Source organism: Neolamprologus multifasciatus, chromosome 4 (assembly GCF_963576455.1).
Source record: "Neolamprologus multifasciatus chromosome 4, fNeoMul1.2, whole genome shotgun sequence".
Taxonomy (NCBI): domain Eukaryota; kingdom Metazoa; phylum Chordata; class Actinopteri; order Cichliformes; family Cichlidae; genus Neolamprologus; species Neolamprologus multifasciatus.
Window position 1 is genome coordinate 26,267,147 of NC_140442.1, and position 9,248 is coordinate 26,276,394.

The window sequence follows — 9,248 nt, forward strand, 5'->3', positions numbered from 1 at the left end:
TTTTTTTTAAACATTTTGTACGGGCTCTCTGGTTTTCACAGCACAGCCGATTTCCCCGAGTAAATCACCGTCTCCTATGGGTGTTTACCTTACGTCGACTGTGTGTTTGTAAGACATTTTAACTTAATGAATTCATGTCTGTAAATGCCAAGTCTCCTCTCTCCCTGTCTTTACAAGGTCCAATATCTGAGCTTGCTCCTAGTATGCAGCACAAGCCAGACACAACATTGAGCAAGTAATAGTTATGTAAAAATAAATAGATTATAGGGATATGTCTATTTCAAGAGGAATTTATTCTGAAGACCTTTCCCAGACATGGAGAAACAAAAACAGACATTTAAAAAGAAAAAAGAAAAACTCAAATAAACATTCCAGACTTTGGAGGAGCTATAAACGGAGTCCACTTTTACAAGGTGCTTAAAAACCCCTGGCCTGGGCATTGTTTTATAACAAACACGCTAACAAGCAGCACCTCACTGACACCAGCAATTTTAGCCAAAGGTGTCACTGGCCTGTTCTAGCATGTGAGTGAGAGCCAAGATCTGGACATAGAGGAAAATAAGCGAAAATAAAGACAGGCTGCAAATGTTCACAACTGGAACTAAAGAGAAACCCAGATATTAGAGTGCTAGTGCAAGTGTATAGATGGAAAGGTGTCAGCTGATGTGAAAAGAATAAGTACTGACAGCAGGTGATCTGGTGCAGGTGACGCTTGGAGATCTGAATGTGCCATTCAGAGTGTAAACACTGAAAAGAGTTGACATGTTAGCTGAAAAGAGAGATGAAAGCAGTGGACATGTAAGAGTAAAAGCTGAATAAAGGTGAGGGTTATAACTGAAAGCTCTTAAGAAGTAAAGGAAATTAAAGGCCAGTTGATGTAAAAAGTCAATAATGTCAGCGTTAAATCTCTATGAAGAGGGAAAGTTAAACGTACAGTCAGTTAAATGTGCTCACAAAACATACATTGATTAGTGTGTAAAATTACATGTTCCAAAGAATTAAGCATTCTAAGTTCATTTGTGTATAAATTCAGTTGACTGCAATCTGCAATCTACTGACATCTAGTGCCTAGGGGTGAGATGTTATACTCTGCATCTTTAAAGGCCTTGGAAGAGTTGAAGGAGTTTTTTTAATCTTTTGTTGAAATGTGAAGTCCTAAAGGCTAAAAAGGTTTGAGGCAACATTGAAAGGTATTCTTATAGTCATTGTAAGAATAAGGTACATCCTCTTTCGAGGTTCTATATATATATGTATTTTTAAAAAAAGAAAAGAAAAGAAAATTCCCCTCTCGCCCCTGCGGTATTTATTAAGTATTTATATACAACTTCAGATGAATAAATATTAGGCTGACTCATTATTTATTTAACAAATTCCAAAGTATACCTTATGAGTCAATAGATTGTAGAACCAGTTTTAGCAGCAATAACTGAAAGTGTTGGATTTGTAGATGACTTTATAAGAGGAATCTTCGCTCGCTCTTCTTTGCAACGTTGCTTCAGTTCATTGAAGTCTGTGGGCATTTGTTAATGCACAGCTCTCTTAAGGTGTAACCACTAAAAGCAGCAGCAGTAGAACTGAGCACAGTCCAGGTTCTGCACTGTAAGTGTCAGGTACACCAGCATGGAAAAAGTAAAACCAGTGGAGGTGAATTGTGTATGAAATATGGAGATTGAAGACAGTTCCACTGAAAAACTGTTCATCTTTTTAGGTGTCAGTCAGAGCCTAAGTAATGAATGGAGCAAAAGAATCGAGTACTGTGATGATCACTGCTATACTGGCTCGCTGCTGAAGTGGCAACAACTTTCACTGTCTAATGCAAACATAGACAGAGTGCTGAAAGTCCCTGAGTCAGGTAAAACATTTTGTTCAACATTTTATTTTTAAAAGTACCAGAGACACATATGCAAGAATATGACAGGACTGATTGAATAGGTCTGAGCTGATGCCTGAGGGCTTGTTGACCAAATCCAGGTATGTTTAGAGCTTCCTCTCCTACTCTAGCGACAGGTTGGAATTATGATGCCATGAACTCAGCCTTCAGAAGTCCTCAGACTTACGTAGGATCTTGAGGGCTTCTACCATAAATAGCCAGACCCAAGACGAGTTGGGAGAGGGGTCGGTGGGTGGAGGGACAAACAGCTTCCAGCGGAAATGCCCTTCTGAGTTTCAGAAACTACACTAATCTCCTCTTTCCCTCCCATTCTGTATTTTTGCAGCTTTCTTCCTTAATAGTTTTAAGCCCCTTTAAACTCTCTGTCTGCACCTCGTCAAGTTTTGTGACTCTGGACTTTTTCTCAACCTCGCGCCTTCAGAGCATATCTCTATAATCCACCCAGATCTCTTCAACCATCCAAGACACCCCACCCCCACCCCAAAGAAGTTTGTCCGATGATGTATCCACTGACTTTGAAATAGTTTCTCTGAACTGGGCCATGCGTGTACAGTATGTTTCCGTCACCTTGGAAATTGTAAACTAACTCACCGGGCACTTAAAATTGCTCCTTTGTCAAGAGGACTGATTGCTTAAAGTGAAAAAATGTCCAGTCACAAAATATGACTGAGTAAAATACTGTAAATACAAAAGCACATTACTGCAATATTTCTCCGCTGAGTTTATGAAATTGTGACACCATTATCCCTAAACCAAGACTCATCCATCCACATGACACACAATAAATGTGCCCAGAAGTAGCCTATTAGCCTAGGTGTCAGATGAACTGGAGCCAGTATAAACAGTAAAGCCCACCATACAGTAAATATCTGACTGTATTCTGTTATTTTTAGTGTGAGGGATTCCTCTTTCACGAGACATTACATTTCTATCCCTCTCCCAGTCAGCTCAGGCCCTTCCCTTCTCCCATCATGCCCAAATAAAGCGTCCAAATTCCATGTGTGTGCTTCTTCTTCTCCCTGTGAAATGTTTATAAGACCCTCGCTTAGTTTGTGTGTGCGTGTGCACATGAGGGAATGTGATTGTGCATAAATGAGCACATCTCCTGGCACGCAGAATTAATCCAGATTTCTATATTCTAACAGGCTGTTTATGGTAATCTACTGTGATTTGATAATGTTTGATTTGCTTTCAGGTTAGGAGTGTCAGCTTTTACTATGTTGTGAGAGTTTAAGGTTGTGCTTTAACCAGTTCATGAGGTCCATTATGATGTTTCTCTACTCTTTTTATTGGACTTTCAGTAATCTCAGCATTAAGCCTGTTACTGATGCGCTGAACTCAACAGGTAGCATTTTCATAAACTACAATATTATTGTTATATGTTCTTCTCATTGTCCCTGTACTTTATTACATTTAGCATTTTACATTTTTACACTTCTACAGCATAATTCTGGTGGATAACAACTTGCATTAAAAGTGTAGAACTAAAGACATTAATCTAATATTTAATGTAAAGTATTTCTGTGTATAATCACAGCTTTGGAGCTGACGCTTCACTTCCCGTCACTGTTACCCTACTACATCAGCTGATTGCAATTCACACATTCATTCAAGGTTTCACCTCGATTCATCTTATAATTCAAGTGCTTTTATCTCTTACTCATAAGTGCTGTAAGCAACCAAACTGTCAGGTTAGGACACTCTGAGAGAGCAAGCAGCATCCACAGTGCCCCGTGGCTGCATTTATGTAGTGCTTTTACCCAAAGTGCTTTACAATTTGCCTCTTTTTCACCTGTTCTCTCCATCTCTCTCACACACACATACACTTAAAACAGATGGCAGCAAGCTACAACACTGAGTGCTACTTGTGACCTCTGGGACAAAATTGGGGGTTTAGTGCTTTGCAGAGGAATTCTTCCAGAGGAGGCTGAATAGCCATCCCTGCAACTGGATGCTATATTTTGCCTTTTGGCAGCATCTAATTGCTTTAGCTGGCATTTTAGCAAATTAGCTGACACCTTAACAAACTTTTTAACAAATAATTTAAAGCCTTCTCCAAGTTTGTATTTCTTCCACAAATAAGTCTGCTCCAAAAAGACAAACAAACAAACAAAAGTCTGTCTTAAATTACAACGTGGAAATTGAGTCTTTAACTCACCAACAGGTACTGAAATGTTTGCAGCCTCACTGCGAGCTACATCCTTATTAAATTTCCCTTTACTCTCTCAGTTTGCATTGATTTTGCCACAAAATTCCAAACTTTCTTTTTCAATAGAACAAGGCCAAAATGCAACTGTTACACGATTCATTACAGAATATGCTTGATATAGTAAGTATGGGCAGCAGCAGTACTGGGTGACACACCTCTATCGCTGAATTCAGTAATGGTATTCGGTTGTTTTTCCAGAGCTGGTTTGAGCCCCTAGTTCCAGTGAAGGGAAATCTTAATGCTTTAGATATTGTGTGAGTTTTTAAGGAAGGCACTTTTCTGTTAATGGCAATGTATTGTTGGATAAGTTTTATTTGTAAAAACTTTATAGGACTACACTGATCTCTGATATCAACCCTAGTACCTTTGGGACAAACTAGAATGAAGACTGTGAGTCAGGCTCTCTCGTCTAACATCAAAGTCTGACCTTACAAACGCTCTTTGGGATGAATGGGCAGAAGATTTCCACAGGAACACTCCAAAATCCAGTAGGAAAACTTCCCAAAAGAGTGGAAGCTGTTATAGCCACAAAGAGGAACCAATTCACAATGAATGTCATAAAAGTTCCTGTAGGTGTACTGTGTAGGTTCTCCTTCCGTCCTTATAGTGTATAAAACAAGTGCTATTTGAATTAAATTTCAGTCAACGTACTGTTAAGATTCCTCCATCAGCTGACCCAGAGGTCATCCAAATGAGCATGGCTAACCATGGTCATTGTCCATGGTTAATGCTATGGACAATGACCACCTTCTGCACATGAAGCTAAATGCTTTCAAGCTACTGAGATGTCATTGGAGCAACTTTGAGTTCATGGAACTCAAAACATAATGTCCCAGAGGTGTTTGCTTGGATTTAAGTCAGGCAAGTGTGGGGACTAGTCCATGGTATCAATTCCTTCATCTTACAGCGACTGCCTCTATGCTCTTCCCACAGGAAGGTGAGGATTGTCATGCACTAGTAGGAACCCAGGAACCACTGCACCTGTGTAGTGTTTGACACTGGATCCAAAGAATTTCATCTTGACACAGTTAGGGTGCAGTAGCCTAACCTGTAGAGGTCAGGCTACAGCACCCTATGCATGTCCCTCCATGGATATGCCTGCCTAGACCAATGCTGACCCATCACCAAACTGGTCACACGAACCGATGTTACAGGTAGTACAAGGTTCTCCTCAACTTCTCGAGACCTTTTCACATCAGTCACATGTGCTCAGGGTGAACCTGCTCACATCTGTGAAAAGCAAAGGGCGTCAGAGGTTGACCTGCCAATTCTGGTATTCTACAGCAAGCCAATCAGGCTCCACTGAGCACCAACTGTTTGGACTCCTCCATCAGCTGAATTATGAAAAACAACCACATGGCTCCTTTACCACATTCTTAATGATTCCTTTAAGCTAATGGAATTCAAACCTTGTCCAAGAATAACAGAAACAGTTATGCCTTCCTGTATATAATCATCATTATATGGAGGGAAATTTTTGCCATTAGACCCACTATTTTCCCTTGATCAACACTGGACCGTCTGGGTGGATATCAATTGGGTTCTAAACTCCTGAAACTGAGAAGGAACTTTTAGGTCCTGTGATGTGTGTTTTCAGTCTTTGGATTACCATGACAGATTGTAGCTATGGCATGCTAGACTGTGAACATGCTAATCCCACTGTGGTCTCCAAAAGTCTCTCATGCAGACCAGTGCTCTGCACTAATTAATTTCAGCTGGGTCTGTATAAATCTGCCACTGTCTGACTTGAAGCCCTTGCATTGCTACGGTGTAACAGTGTATATCCAATAGTTATTTGCACTCTTTTATTGGGTATTCCAACCACCACAGCCACACATCCTGCTCTTTGTTCCTCTCTTTTTCATCCATCTCTGGCTTTTCCAGAACGTTCCTCTCTGAGTCTGGCATGCCAGCAATAATCTTAACGTTCAAATACACTCAAAAGAGAGAAGAGGGAATGAATACATGCTACTTGGGAGTCGCTTTCCCTGTCCTCCCTGGCTCCCTGTTACACGGACCCCCCTGAATCTGCTGCATTCCTTTCCTTGTCGTCTGTCGCCTATTGGGGAAAAGAAGAGTTAACGCTCTGGAGTAAAACAGGAAAACCACCTCATTGTTCCCAGGGTGACGTCAGGCACACTACAGTAGCTTTTACGCACAGTCAAACACACGTCAAACACGCGGAAAAAAAAGTCCCACAGCAGTGTACGGGCATGAGCACTCTATTCTTTGACATAACAAAGTATTTTGATAACTTCTCATCCATGTTTGGGGTTTGAGGCGACCGTGATTCAGAGGGTTGGGAAGCTCATCTTGTAACCCGAAGGTTGCCGGTTCAATCCCCAGCTCTGTCTGTCCTGGTCATTGGATCCTTGGGCAAGACACTTCACCTACCGCCTACTGGTGTTGGCCAGAGGGGCCAATGGCGCGATATGGCAGCCTTGCTTCTGTCAGTCTGCCCCAGGGCAGCTGTGGCTACAACTGTAGCTTGCCTCCACCAGTGTGAATATGTGAGAGTGAATGAATAGAGGAATTGTAAAGTGCTTTGAGTGTCTAGAAAAGCGCTATATAAATGCAATCCATTATTATTATGTTGGCTTGAAAAATAACATGGAAACACTCATTGGATTCTGTCAAACATTCCAGATCTGTTCTGGAATGTTGTCTTCAAAATCAATAGCAAAACTTTAAATTTCAGCCAGAACCAGTCCTTTAAGTGTTCTGATTACTTCAGTCAGCTGAGGACGATTGTGTCGATTAAGAAACTACAAACCTCATGGTTAGGTCGCTTTGCCACATTTAAATTCACACAACTTGGCGGGATTGTAAACTACATTGAACAAAATACTTAATTCTACAGATGGTAGATTGACTGATGCTGTTCTACTCTACCTGAACACTCATTAGTACTTTCTGCCACAAGCCTCATTCACCAGTTCACGCTTTTATTCAAACAGTGCTTTGATTCTGTGACTTGTCTAACATCCACACTCTTCAACTTGTTTAAGGACACTTAAACATGCAGACTGGAGGAGTCAGGAATCAAACCACCAGCCATCAGATTGGTAGATAGCCCGCTCTATCGCCTGAGCCAAGGCCAATGTCATCTACAGCCTCCTAAGTTACTGGCTTTTTAAAAAAAATATTCTTTTCTTGGCATTTCTTGGTTAGCAACAGTGATGATAGACAGGAAAGCTGTGAGAGAGAGGGTAAGACACGCATCAAGGACTTCTATAAACTCTTTACGCTAATGGACCTAATTCAATCAAACCTATGATAGCACTAGGTTTATACTGATTTTGGTCTATGTATTGCCATGTGAAAGAGAAAATACACCTTTTTAACTGTAATAAATATAATAAACATTATCTGATCTTTAACAGGTTCTAAAGTGATTTAAAAACAACCTGACACGAACAACATCACCATGCATTACACACGGTTACAAAAACTGAGACAAAATGCATAAGCCATGTGTGAAAACTACACACAACCCACGATTCATCACCTTGTAGAGACACCTGATTCTTTTCTTTTTTTCAGTTATTCTGTTGTACATTTGCTCTTGTGCTTGGGATCATTGTCCTGTTGCATGACCTAATTTCATCCAAGCTTTAGCTGTCAGACTAATGGCCTTGACTGTGAAATACTTCGGTATACAGAGGAGCTGATGGCCAACTCAACAACAAACAGTTGGTATGAGGGGTTTGTATTAATATGCTATGTTTAGTTTCTTCAAAACATAGAGCTCCACATTTTGGCCAAACATCTCCACTTAGGTGTTTTTGTCCAAAGGACGTTGTTCCACAAGTATCTGTGATTTATTCAGATGAAACTTGCAACCGAAAACGTGCTGCATTTCTTTTAGACTGAATAGGCTTTCTCTTGCCAACTCTTCGAACAAGACGTTTTTGTTCAGTCTTTTTCTAACTGAACTTTCACATTTAACATGCTAACAGAAGCCAGTAGAGTCTGAGACGTAGCTCTTTTATTTTCTGTATTGCACAATCTGACTTCGGGCTGAATTTGCTTGGATTTCCACTCCTAGAAAGATTGGCAATGGTGTTGCATGTTTTGAATAATCTTCAGAGTAGATGGACTTCAAATTGTTTGGATTCGGCCTTAAAACCCTTCCTAGACTGACAGACATCAACAGTTGCTTTTCTAAGATAATTGCTGATGTCTTTCCTCCTAGACATCGTGTAAACACACACCTGAACACTCCAGACCAGTAAGCAACTGACACAACTGATGATGCTCACATATGTTGATGATAAATTGATTAAGTGCTTGATCAGTGCCTGACTGCTGTAGGAGAAGCTACTTGGGAGCACTTTTTCACATACTGTGTCTGCATTTTAGCTTAGCATTTGTTGAATAAAAAAATCAGTGTAATATATAATGTTTTACTGTTCATCTGAGGTTGTATTTGACTAATTTTAGGATCTGATAGGGTCACTGGAGGGTAGTGGTAAAATCCTTTCCCTCCCACACTCACCAACCTCCATTTTGCATTGTGTTGGGTACTAATTAGCAAATGCTAACATGATAATTTAAGATACAGAACAGAGCAAACAGTACCTGCAAAACATGTTAGTATTTTCATTGTGAGTATGTTAGTGTGCTGATTGTTAGCATTAATCTCAAAGGTTTGCTTAGCTGTAGGCTCGTACAGCTCTTTTTCACCAACTATGCACCACGCTTATCATTGCTTGGTATATTACATACACTATATGGCCAAAAATAGTCATAGTCGTCGTTTCTTCAAGAACCACTTTTGTGAAGTCAGACACTAACTGATATTAGATAAGAAGGCCTGGCTCACCGCCTCCACTCTAATTCATCTCAAAGGTGTTCTGTCAGGTTGGGGTCAGGACTCTTTGCACGCCAAATAAGTTCTTCTACACCAAACTCACTCATCCATGTCTTTATGGGTCTTGCTTTGTGCAATAGTGCACACTTATATTAGAATGTGCACACTTATATTAGGGCCCATCCCCAAACTGTTCCTACTAAGTTGGGGGTATGAAATTGTCCAAAATGTTTTGGTATGCTGATGCATTAAGAGTTCCTTTCGTTGGAACAAAGGGGCCGAGCCGGAATCCTGAAAAACAGCCCCACACCACAATCCCCCTCCACCAAACTTTA